At 50.7% G+C, this 12992-nt stretch overlaps 1 long non-coding RNA gene across 2 annotated transcripts in view; it reads right to left on the bottom strand.

Annotated features, from left to right (window-relative positions):
• Positions 1-7612, bottom strand: part of LOC145514710 (uncharacterized) — a 603149-nt gene extending 595537 nt beyond the window's left edge. The window contains exon 1 of one of the 2 annotated variants that reach the window (XR_014060310.1): positions 7433-7612. This is a non-coding gene — a long non-coding RNA (uncharacterized LOC145514710). The remainder of the gene's footprint in view (positions 1-7432) is intronic. The other variant, XR_014060309.1, reaches the window with a different exon arrangement.
• Positions 7613-12992: the final 5380 nt, after the last annotated feature.

The raw sequence follows: 12992 nt of genomic DNA, 5'->3' as shown, positions 1-12992 counted from the left end.
CAAGAATCAAAACCGAACCCACATCTCTTACATCTCCTGCACTGGCAGGCATGTTCTTTACTACTAGCGCCATGTGGGAAGCCACAGAACAAACAGACCTAAACTCAAATTCAAGTTCCCTCAGGCCCATTGCTAAACCTCCATGAACCTCAGTTTCCCCATCTATAAAGTGAGGACAAGCCCCTTTGTTGTAAGGACCTAAGAAGCTGTTAAAATTCTCCCCCATGAACTCTGAGGGAGACGGAGCCAGTGCAGATGTGGCGGGTGCTTTGATAATGACACCTGGTATCCATTTGTGGGTGAAAAAAAACATGTCCTGACATGTACAACGTACTGACCCAGTTCTGTGGGTAATTGAGCCTCCATATCTTTCCAGACTACATGAAGAATCTGGGGCATCGCCCGGATGGCAGACATCAGTGAAATTTCTTTTATTCTCTCTCTGTTTTTGCTTTAATTGGTAATTTTTTTTAATGCTTGGAGAAATTCACCATCAAAATGCAGGAAACAAAATGGTCCACAGAGAAGCTGAAGAGGCAAATACGATACGAAGTCTCTAAGATGATTTTTCAGAAACAGTAACTGACCTTGTGTCAGTTCAGCAATGAGGCTGCTGCTGGTGGAGTCTAGAAACTCTGAAAACAGCACTAGGGTCGTTTCAGATCGGGAGAGGCGGGTGAAGGTCCCAGCCCTGGAGGGGACCTGGCAGCCTGCCCGGAGTTTGCCTTTATTCCTACGGAAGGATCATCCACCGCGTGGAACACTCCAAGCACAGGTGGCTCTAATGGGCTCACCCCCCCCACACACACACACACGCCGGGTGACATACCTAACACCCAGGAGGAGGGAAGCTCTGTGCTCTCTGCAGGTTACACAGGGCACCCTGGGCACTTGCAGGACTCAGGAAATGGGGGTCCCTGGGGGTGGGCAGCCAGGTAAGCCTCAGGAGAGAGCTCTGAGCATGGGCGATCTTCAAAGCTGTTATGTGCTAAGTCACTTCAGTCATGTCCGACTCTTTGTGACCCCATGGACTGCAGCCCCCCAGTCTCCTCTGCCCGTGGGATTCTCCAGGCAAGAACACTGGAGTGGGTTGCCATTTCCTTCTCCAGAGTTGAGTTTTATTTGGGGCAAAATGAGGACCGCAGCCCGGGAGGCAGCATTTCAGATAGCTCTGAGAGACTGCTCCCATGCTAAGTCGCTTCAGTCGTGTCCGACTCTGTGCGACCCCATAGACGGCAGCCCACCAGGCTCCGCCGTCCCTGGGATTCTCCAGGCAAGAATACTGGAGTGGGTTGCCATTTCCTTCTCCAGTGCATGAAACGGAAAAGTGAAAGTGAAGTCGCTCAGTCGCGTCCGACTCTGAGTGACCCCATGAACTGTAGCCTACCAGGCTTCTCCGTCCGTGGGATTTTCCAGGCAAGAGTACTGGAGTGGGGTGCCATTGCCTTCTCCGATAAGATGTTACAATTCATGGAAATCAACAAGGTGGGTAGGAGGAGCAGGAAGACGGAGGATGCCATGAAAGGGCAGAGAGGGGCTCACAAGTATCGGGGACTCTGAGAAACCCCCAGGTGAAGCTGAAGGTCCTGTAATAGAGGAGCCCAAAGTCAGAGAAAGCAGGAGGTGGGGGTGGGGTACAGCATGACACACCCGGGAGGAGGGGGTGGCATGAGCAAGTCCAGGATCTTGTAGAAGGAAGGTATTAGTACCTACCAGAGGGGTCCTGGGGGTTTGAATGAGATCATTCATTCACAAAGTAGTCACTGAGCACCTGCAAAGTGCCAGAGGCACAACAGCACACGTGGCCGGAGTGGCATCGTCAGACCCTGGGGAGTGGAACAGGGGCCTGATAGCCCTGGCTCCCTCCCTCTCCCTCCCAGGTTGCATTCCTGTCTCCTGGGAGTCCATCATTCTTTGGGGTATCTGCTTCTGAAGCCAAGAAACAGGTAGGAAATGTGTTTCCTTTAATAAATAAAATAGAATCTCCTTCGCCTTACCCTCGCCTCCAGGCGGATTCTCGTAACACAAAGTCAAGAGGATTTTGTTGTGTGTGTATGTTTTAATAAACAAGAATCATTTCCCCAGCCTCATGTTAAACAGAGATGTATTCTTCAGGACAATTCTATGGTGTGTTTCAAAAACAAAAATCTGCACATTATAACAGCCTTGCCATCACCCAGAGGATGAGAATGGCTCCTCCATATGCATGGCCTGTAAAAAGGCGGAGATGAAGTCACTCCTACCCACCCCACCCTCGGAGCTCCCCAGACCCGGCTAGATGATCCAGACACGCCTCCGACCGATGGCACCCCCGGGGGCTTTCCCAAAGGCATGTCTGTGTCCCACTCAAACCCAGCCACCGCGGGTCCCTTTCTCATCGGCGTCCCTGGCGTTCCAGGGCCTCCACTCCTCACCTGGCCCCTCTGAGCCTCGCAGGTGGTGGAGCCAGGGCTGCACCTGGTGGGATTCTTTTATAATGAGGTAAATAATATCTGCAAGGCAGGCATCTCTACAATGAGTTGTTCCGCCTCAGTGAGGCTTGTCACAAATATGAGGGCTTGTGCTTTTCAAAATTCGCCAACGCCTTGTGGGTATGAAAAAACAATAATAATCCCCCCCCCCTTGACGGACTGACTCACAGTGGTTTCCGAGGAAGAGCCATAGCAGCCAGCTAGGAGAGCCCTGCAGAAAAGACCCCTTCCCTCCATGGCTCCCCTGACAGGCCCTACGCCCTGCCTCCATCACCTGGCGTCAGTAGCTGATTTCACTCCCAGAAAGAGGTGCTCGGGCGCGTCCAGGGCCACGCAGCCGCATGGGAAGCAGGGTTGATCATGGCGCATGAGCTGAACCTTCCTCGTGCAGCCCAAGAGGGGCTTGCTGTCCCAGGCTGCCCAGAACACCTGCTGGAGAGAACTAAGGGCCTGTTTTGCCATCGAGAAAGCATCCAATCGGCTATTGAGTGCCCAGTGTGTGCCTGGCCACAGCAAGGGCTGTGATCATGGAAAAAAAAAAACAAAAACAACCCTTTGAAGACAGAAAAGGAGTCATCCTGAGGGGACGATGCAGGATGCTTGCCCCAAGTTCAGTGATGACTGAAACGGTATTCATTAGCAGCCGTGTCGTTATGGAGGAAAATCACCACCAAATGGAAAACGTATTTTCCATTTTAATAGTGATGGAGACTAATCAAAACCAGCTTCAAATCTGAAATGTATTAAGGATCCAATAAATAACTTTGATTCAGGCAATTACTTAAAATTGAAATTTGCTAAGTGAGGAGAATGAGTCGTTCATTAGCAGAGTGACATCTGGTACCTGGTAGGGCAGGGAGTCCGGGGGGTGGAGGGACGCGCTAGTGGAGGCTGGTCATTGCCTCAACTTGGGTACCTCTTTCTGCAAGGGGTGGGGGTGGGGGAGGTGCTTATCCCCAGCGAGCAGCCCCAACAAGCCATGTCCAATCACTGCTGCTGCTGCTGCTAAGTCGCTTCAGTTATGTCCGACTCTGTGCGACCCCATAGATGGCAGCCCACCAGGCTCCGCCGTCCATGGGATTTTCCAGGCAAGAGTACTGGAGTGGGGTGCCATTGCCTTCTCTGGTCCAATCACTACTCCTTGCTTTCAGGCATGTGTCTTTGTAGCCTGGGCTTACTTTATCTCTGAGCTGTGTCTTTAATTTGAAAGCTTTATTTAAGTGTATTGGTTTGATCCCTCAATCCTCAAAGAAGACCCTAAGACACAGTTTCAAATAAAAGTGAAGGGACCGCCACAGGTGTGGGAAAGAAAAGACAGTGTGGTTGTCCACAGGGAAGACATGGAAGGCAGAACAATGGCCCACAAAGATGTCCACATGCTAATGGGCAGAACCTGCAAATATGAGGCTACATAGCAAAGGAGAATTAAGATCCCAGGTGGAATTAAGAGTGCAGATGGAATTACATCAGCTGATCTTGAGATGGGGAAATTAGCTTGGATTATCCAGGTGAGACCCATGGAATTATCAGGGTCCTTATAATGTGGAAGGGAGGAGGGGAAGAGAGTTAGTTCTAAGAGATGAAATATGGAAAGACTCAACTGGCTTTGCAGAAGGGAAGCCATAAGCCAAGGAATGTGGGAGACTCTAGAAGCTTGAAAAGACAAGGGAACAGATCTCCCCTGGAGCCTCCTGAGAGATCCTGCCAACACCTTGATTTGGGCCCAGCAAGACCTAGTTCAGATTTCTGGCCTCAAGCGCTGCAAGATGGTGAGCTTGTGTTGTATTAAGCCACCAAGTTTGACATGACTCATTCCAGGAGCAGTGAAAAATACAGGTGACTTTAGCAAACTTCCCTGTGCTTCCCACCTCCATGGGTTGTCTCAGTCTGTTCAGGCTGCTATAATGAAAATATCACAGACTGGGTGGCTTATAGACAATGGAAACTTATTTCTCACAGTTCTGGAGGCTAGAAGTCCAAGATCAAGGTGCCAGAAGGTTGGGTGTGTGATGCGATCCTGGTTTTCACAGCTGGCTATCTTCTGTGTCCTCACACAGCTGAAGGGGTGAGGGGGCTCTCTGGGGGTCTTTCTCATCAGGGCACTAATTGCATTCATGAAGGCTCCACCCTTATGGCCTAATCACCTCCCCAAAGTCCCACCTCCAAATACTGCCTTGAGGGTTAGGTTTCAACCTATGAGCCTGGGGAGGACACAGTCTATGGCAGCATGCAAACAGGAAGAGGCAGGATGACCGTTCTTGTGCATATGGTCCATGGGGCCTGTTTCCACCTTGGATTCCCTAGCAGGATGTAGGAAAAATCCCTTAGGTCTGAGGGCCAAGCTGAGTTCTGGATCCAGCTTTTACCAGAGTCGGACACGACTGAGCTACTTCACTTTCACTTTTTGCTTTCATGCATTGGAGAGGGAAATGGCAACCCACTCCAGTGTTCTTGCCTGGAGAATCCCAGGGACGGGGGAGCCTGGTGGGCTGCCATCTATGGGGTCGCACAGAGTCGGACACGACTGAAGCGACTTAGCAGCAGCAGCAGCAGCATCACCTGCAGAGACATCACTTTTCTGACAAAGGTTCAAATAGTCAAAGCTATGGTTTTTCCAATAGTCATGTTTGGATGTGGGAGTTGGACCATAAAGAAGACTGAGTGCCAAAAACCTAATGCTTTCCAACTGTGGTGTTGGAGAAGACTCTTGAGAGTCCCTTGGACAGCAAGGAGATCAAACCAGTCAATCCTAAAGTAAATCAACTCTGAATATTCATTGGAAGGACTGATGCTAAAGTTGAAGCTCCAATACTTTGGCCACCTGATGCAAAGAGCCCACTTATTGGAAAAGACCCTGATGCTGGGAAAGATTGAATGCAGAAGAGGAAGAGGATGACAGAAGATGAGATGGTTTGATGGCATCACCGTCTCAATGGACATGAGTTTGAGCAAACTCCGGGAGATAGTGAAGGACAGGGAAGCCTATCATGCTGCAGTCCATGGGGTCACAAAGAGTTGGACACGACTGAATGACTGAATGACAACAAATCACCTGCTTACCCAGGATGGAGGTTTGTAACATTCTATAGGAGGCAGTGGTCAACACCATCCCCAAGGAAAAGAAATGCAAAAAGGCAAAATGGTTGTCTGAGGAGGCCTTACAAATAGCTGAGAAAAGAAGAGAAGTAAAAGCAAAGGAGAAAAGGAAAGCTAGAGATACCAAGGGAATATTTCATGCAAAAATGGGCACAATAAAGGACAGAAATGGTATGGACCTAACACAAGCAGAAGATATTAAGAAGAGGTGGAAAGAATATACAGAAGAACTACACAAAAAATAGATTTTCATGACTGTGATAACCACAATGGTGTGACCGCTCACCTAGAGCCAGACATCTTGGAGTATGAAGTCAAGTGGGCCTTAGGAAGCATCACTATGAATAAAGCTAGTGGAGGTGACAGAATTCCAGCTGAGTTATTTCAAATCCTAAAGGCTGTTAAAGTGCTGCACTCAATATGTCAGCAAATTTGGAAAAGTCATCAGTGGCCACAGGACTGGAAAAGGTCAGGTTTCTTTACAATCCCAAAGAAAGGCAATGCCAAAGAATGTTCAGACTACCTCACAATTGCACTCATCTTACACACTAGCAAAGTAACGCTCAAAATGTTCTAAGTAAGGCTTCAACAGTATGAGAACCAAGAACTTCCAGATTTTCAAGCTGAATTTAGAAAAGGTAGAGGAACCAGAGATCAAATTGCCAATATACGTTGGGTCATAGAAAAAGCAAGAGAATTCCAGAAAAAATCTACTTCTACTTCACTGACTATGCTAAAGCCCTTGTATGGATCACAACAAACTGTGGAAAATTCTTCAAGAGATGGGAATACCAGACCACCTGACATGCCTCCTGAGAAACCTGTATACAGGGCAAGTTAAAACCAGACATGGAACAATGGACTGGTTCCAAATTGGGGAAGGAGTACATCAAGGCTATATATTGTCACCCTGCTTATTTAACTTATACGCAGAGTACATCATGCAAAATGCCAGGCTGGATGAAGCACTAGCTGGAATCAAGATTGCCAGGAGAAATATTAATAACCTCAGATATGCAGATGACACCACCCTTATGGCAGAAAGTGAAGAGGAACTAAAAAGCCTCTTGATGAAAGTGAAAGAGGAGAGTGAAAAAGATGGCTTAAAACTCAGCATTCAAAAAACTAAGATCATGGCATCCAGTCCCATCATTTCATGACAAATAGATGGGGAAACAATGCAAACAGTGACAGACTTTATTTTCTTGGGCTCGAAAAGCACTGCAGATGGTGACTGCAGCCATGAAATTAAAAGATGCTTGCTCCTTAGAAGAAAAGCTATGACAAACCTAGACAGCATATTAAAAAGTAGAGATATTACTTTGCCAACAAACATCCATCTAGTCAAAGCTATGGTTTTTCCAGTAGTCATGTATGGATGTGAAAGTTGCACCATAAAGAAAGCTGAGCACTAAAGAATTGATGGTTTTGAACTGTGGTGTTGGAGAAGACTCTTGAGAGTCCCTTGGACTGCAAGGAGATCAAACCAGTCCATCCTAAAGGAAATCAGTCCTGAATATTCATTGGAAGGATTGATGCTGAAGCTGAAACTCCAATACTTTGGCCACTTGATGCCAAGAACTGACTTACCGGAAAAGACCCTGATGCTGGGAAAGATTGAGGGCAGGAGGAAAGGAGGGCAACAGAGGATGAGATGGTCGGATGGCATCACCGACTCAATGGACATGAGTTTGAGCAAGCTCCGGGAGTTGATGATGGACAGGGAAGCCTGGCTTGCTGCAGTCCATGGGGCTGCAAAGAGTTGGACACGAATGAGTGACTGAACTGTACTGTACCCAACTCTTAACAAGCCTTGACTGTCACACTCCCTCAGGCAAAATTCCAAAACAGAGACAAACCCAGACCTGAAAGAAGAGCTCAGCCTGTACCCAGGCTGTCATGAAGACCACCTGGGGCCCCGCAGGAATCAGGTCCAAGGAAGAAGAGGGATCCTGGGGCTCCGGTCATGACACTCCAGGCATCCGTATCGGAGATGTTCCTCTGGGCTGCCTCATCCCCCACACCCTCTCAGTCACTCCCTGACAGCTGGTGACCAGGAGGCCCCTGTTACCTCACAGTTAAGAGGAGGTCTTAGAGTAGGTTCCCTAGAAACAGACTCTGGGACGGAAAGTCCATGAAGAACATTTATTGCCATTTGATCCCGGGAGACACACAAGAAAGAGAGAGAGGAAGGTGGGGTTGGGCAGAGGGAGGAACTGACCACAATGCAGTGGGTGGTGGGGTGGTGATTCCATGAGAGCTCTGGAGCCAAGGTGGTTCCCTGGAATTGTCCTAATCAAGGCCTCCAGAACTGCAGCCCGTCTTCCATAAGCCTCTTCCATAGCTAAGGGAATGGGCTACACTGGGGGTAAGGCAGGTCCCTGCAGCCCAGGGCAATTTCCAGTGAGGGGTGCAGCTGGAAGACAGTCCCAGCCTCTGGTAAAGGGGTGGGAAGGCCCTGAGGATGCAGGGGTGTGTGCAGAAGCCCCAGCGGTCACTACAGAAGAGGGCCCTGCAGTGGATGGAGCCTGGGCGGAAGGGGTAGCTCTCGTCCCCTACAGAACAGGTGGACAGTTGGCTCAGCCCCCCTACACCTCCCAGGACCCCACAGGGGCCCCGAGACCTCAGTGAGCCAGCCTGCATCCCCCGCAGAGGTGCTAACAGAGACATCAAAGCCGCAGCATCTCGCTTTCAAGAAGCTTTGAAATGGGCTTCTGAAATGGCTATTCCCCGGGAAGATTAAAAGTCTTCCTATTGAAGAATCCGAGGGGCTCAGGCATCAGAACAGAGTGGGTGGGCTCGGGGATATAAAAAGTGGAGTGCTTTTGTGCGCCAGGCAGTGCAATAGAAAAGCCAGAATAAAAATACATACAGTGAATCGAAGCAGTAAAGGCTCAGCTCCAGAATCTCTAAAGTAGCAATGTAAGTGTGCAGGGCCCCAGCTGGGGTCAGGGAAGTGAGCAGACTGCCAAGAAGTCAAAGCCCTTCATTAATTCACTCAATCACTCATTCATGCAACCGTGACTAATGAGTACCTACTAAGTGCCAAGACCCAGGCAACAGAGAGAATAGCACAGACCTGCCCCTGCCCCCACATCAATGATGGCCTGGTGGAGAAGCCAGACAAAGAGCTGAGGGTAAAATGTGCTGAGATGGGGAAGCACAGGGGCCATGGGACTCCGAGGAAGTCAGGGAAGACTTCCTGAAGGAGGGAAAGCCTGAGTTGAGCCCCAAAGGATGTGCAGGAATGACTTGGGTAAAGGAGGGTCAGGAGAAGACAGGATGAGTGCAGTGAGAGGCAAGAACAGTTTGAAAGCGAAGGTAGCGGGGCGGGATAGGTATGTATAATTATGGCTGGTTTGCATTCTTGTGGGCTTCCCTGGTGGCTCAGACGGTCAAGAATCTGCCTGCAATCCAGGAGACGGAGTTCAATCCCTGGGCTGGGGAGATCCCCTGGGGAAGGGAATAGCTACCCACTCCAGTATTCTTGCCTGGAGAATTCCATGGATAGAGGAAGCTGGCGGGCTACAGTCCATGGGGTTGCAAAGAGTAGTACGAGACTGAGCAACTAACATTTTCACTTTTCACTTTCTGTGTTGTTGTATGGCAGAACCCAACACAACATTGCAAAACAATTTTCCTCCAATTAAAAAATCTTTAAAAAACAGAAATAAGGGGAGAGAGGTGAGGGTGGGGGTACGGGTGGGATCAGATCACACAAAGCCATGAAGATCAGGCCAAAAGCACAGGCTTCATTCATCAGGAAGACAGAGAGGAGATGAGGAGGGGTCTAGAATGGGGATGTGAAGGGATTCCACCTGGGGGTTAGGGCGATGGGAAGCGCCCCAGCACTGCAGACCCACCCTGAAAACACCTCTGGGTTCACAACCACAGTCCTGCCCCAAGACTGGAGGGGGACTGGATCTGGGGGGGGGGGCACTTGAAGGATACGGGCCCTGCACCATCTTATCCTTTTCTACAAGTCCAGGCCCCTCTCTTGTAGCTCCCCAATTCCAAAAAATGCTATCCTCTGAATGCCCCTAAATCCCTGGATTCCCCCACAGCACCCTGCCATCCACCCCTCCAGGTCTTTGCTCTGCCTGGGATTCCCTGTCCCCCTGCTCACCTCACCTGGCTGACTCCTACCTGTCCTAAGCTACCACCACCTCCAGGCTGGTCAGGCGCTTCCTCTCAGACCTTCCCTGGGGCACGGATTCCTGCTGCAGTCACCTGTTTCCATGTGTGAGAGTCTACCTGTGTGTCTACCTGCGTGTAAGAGCCGGGCTCTGGAAGGGCAGGGACCTCACCCACGCAGAGTAGCCTAGCAGTGTCCACATCCTGCTGGTTCTAGGCTCCCATGGGGCCCGGGCCTTTTACAGATATCCTCTCTAGTCATCCTCAAACATCAGAGGGGTCAGATACCTGCCCAAGGCCACAGAGCCGGTCAAGAGCAAACCCAACTGGGATTCAAACTTGGCCCTTCCTAAGGCTCCTTTCTCATTACTTTCCAGCCTGATTCTCAAAATTCTCCCTGGAAAGGCACCTGGCACATCCGTCACCATGGTCTTCAGTGGCCCAGGTGGAGCATCTCCTGCCTCCTGCATATTCACAGTCACACTGCCTCCCCGGCAGGGCTGCAGATCACCGAGTGAGACCCATTCATGTGAGAAAGGAAAGAACATATCCCTGGGCCCTATGTGTGTCCTGGGAGCTCATGCGGGTCAGCTTTCCTCCTGGCTCCCCCAGGGGCTCCCAGCAAGCAAAACTCAGCATCCTCACAATAGCCTTTTCCCTGGTTTCCCAGAGCCCGAGGCTCATAAGCCCAAGCCAGTAACCACGTCTCCTTAAGGCAAGGAAAGCAAATTGGAGCAGCAGATGGTTCGGCACTGTCTGTAGGAACAGCAGCCACGTGACTCAGTGGCCCAGGCAGCCAGGCACAGCACCTGCCCCGGGGAGAGGCCGTTTCGGTGCCTGGCTCAGGTGGCCCCCTGGCCCAACCAGATTCTCTGCGAGAGCTGAGACACTGTCCCTATTTATAACAGGTAGCACTAGTGGTAAAGAATCCGCTTGCCAATGCAGGAGACACAAGAGATGTGGGTTCGATCCCTGGTTTGAGAAGACCCCCTGGAGGAGAAAATGGCAACCCACTCCAGTATCCCCAGGGTGGAAAATTCCAAGGGCAGAGGAGCCTGGCGAGCTACGGTCTGTGGAGCCACAAAGAGTCGGACACAACTGAGTGAGTGAGCACACACCGCCTGTTTATAACAGTATCTTCCGTCTCACCTGGAAAGCCACCAGAGTATGGCCAGAGGGCAGGGCCACCTTCTCAGCATGAGGAGCTGATCAAGAAGAGCATCAGGGAGGCTGACAGTGACCCGGGCCCTTCAAAACAGCCACTTTTTCTAGGAAGCAAACGTACTGACAGTGCCTGCACCAGACAACCTGAGAAAAACCTTGAATCTTTACATTTAAGCTCAAATCATGTGATGGGCATGACCTCTCTGAATGGAAGGACTGGGGAAGTGAGGATCATCTGATCCACGAAGGACCATCAGATGCAGCAGATGCCATGTCGTGATGTGAACAGCGTCCTCCCTTGTTGTTCTTATTTATAGTTTATTAGGACTTTATTGAATGTTTTCTTGTAGGTCAGCTGAAACCCTTTGGGGAATAAAGCAAAGCAAAACTAAATAAGTGCTTTGACTCATAGCGGAGGAGGGATCGCATTCCAGGGATAGAAGTGAGCACTCAGGTATTCAGAGAGGGGCTTTGTACAGAGACGCCAACCTCAGCCACAAGCAGCAGCTCCTGTCTCCACGTGGCAAAACTTGCTTAATGCCCACCAAACACCTCCTACGTTAAATCCACCACCGGCATGCTTAACCCAGTATCCTGGCAGCCTGGGCTTTTGGGGACCTGCTCGTTCCTTGGCTCCCCGAGCCTGCACTGTGTGTAGGGCAGGAGCTCGTGGATAGATACGGAATGACCATTCAGCAAATATCCATTCTAAGGCCCAGCCCCCGGGAGTCGCCACCCCATTGGGGAACCCAGGTGATCCAGGGCCAGGGGGCTCGAGGTGGGGGCTGAAACGTGGGGCCTCGGAGCAGGGAAGCACTGGAGAACCTCAGGGTGACTTCCTGGAGAAGGAAAAGCCTGGGGTGTCTCCAGAAGTAAAAAAGAAGAAAAAGACAGCGCTCCAGAAAGGGGGAACCCCACACACAAAGGCGTGATGACCGGAACTCAGTGGACATGGAAGACGGCGGAACAGAGCCAGCCCAGCCACCTAGGGGAGAGAAGGAAGCAGATCTCCTGCCTGGACATGGAAAACTGAGCAAACAGACCAACAAGGTGAACTCACACAGGCAGATGGGCTCAAAGCAACCTGCGTGTGTGACCTGAATGCTGTGTGAACACTGGAGTCCAGTGAACCAGAGAAGAATTCCTGGGTTGATCCAAGTGACGCAGGCCCTGGAATTTCTGCCTCTTGCTGGTGTTTAAAGAACTGAAAGTAGGCCTCTGCCAGAGAAGAAGGCACTCCTGGTTTTGGCAAAGGTTAAAATACGAGTGCCTGGTATGCCCTCAATAAACATCTCTGGAAGGGAGGGAGGGAGGGAGGAACACAGGGATTGAAAAGCTCATTAATATTTTTGGATGCACTCCTCTTGTCTGCAGGCTTCCTAGGAGGTGCTAATGGTAAAGCACCCATCTGCCAATGCAAGAGATATAAGAGATGCGGGTTCAGTCCCTGGGTCGGGAAGATCCCCTGGAGGAAAGATCCCCTGGAGGAGGGCACGGCAACCCACTCCAGTGTTCTTGCCTGGAGAATCCCATGGACTGAGGAGCTTTGCAGTCCACAGGGTCACAGAGTCGGACACAACTGAAGTGACTTAGCACGCGCGCCCGCACTCTTGTCTACAAGTTGGGGAAGAATTGTGATTTTGTCAGCCAGAGCCTGCGCTCCCAGAAGACACTGGGCCATTCTCACCGGCGCACTGACACTGAACTTCAGGAGAAAAGAGGGCCTTCCAGGCTGGAACTCCCAAGGTCAGTGTTGCTGGGATCTTATTATGAATGTGCACACTTGTAATTCTGAATTAAAATCCCAAAGGAAGGGGAGGTGGAGCGGCAGGGTAGAGTGAGGAGGCCACTCCCTCCTGAGGCTGAAGCATAGAGCAGAGCCCCCTGGCTTCTTCCCAGGAGCTCTGGCTGGGCTGAGCCAGGCTCTCCCTCCTTGGTCCACAGGTCACGCCCTCTGGGTTCCCTGGTCCCTCCCAGACCATTCCTCAGGCATCCCACACCTCTTCCTGCCTCCACGCCCAAGGGGCATGCTCCCCAGGGCTCTGGCCCATACTCTGCAGCCCCCCACACACTCACTACAAACTAAAATGCCTAACAATGTGCAATGACTGAGCACCTACTGTATGC

This window comes from Giraffa tippelskirchi, chromosome 7, assembly GCF_054371585.1.
Source record: "Giraffa tippelskirchi isolate mGirTip1 chromosome 7, T2T-mGirTip1v1.2.pri, whole genome shotgun sequence".
Classification (NCBI taxonomy): Eukaryota; Metazoa; Chordata; class Mammalia; order Artiodactyla; family Giraffidae; genus Giraffa; species Giraffa tippelskirchi.
Note: the sequence above shows the minus strand (reverse complement) of the source record. Positions and strands in the feature narration are given on the sequence as shown.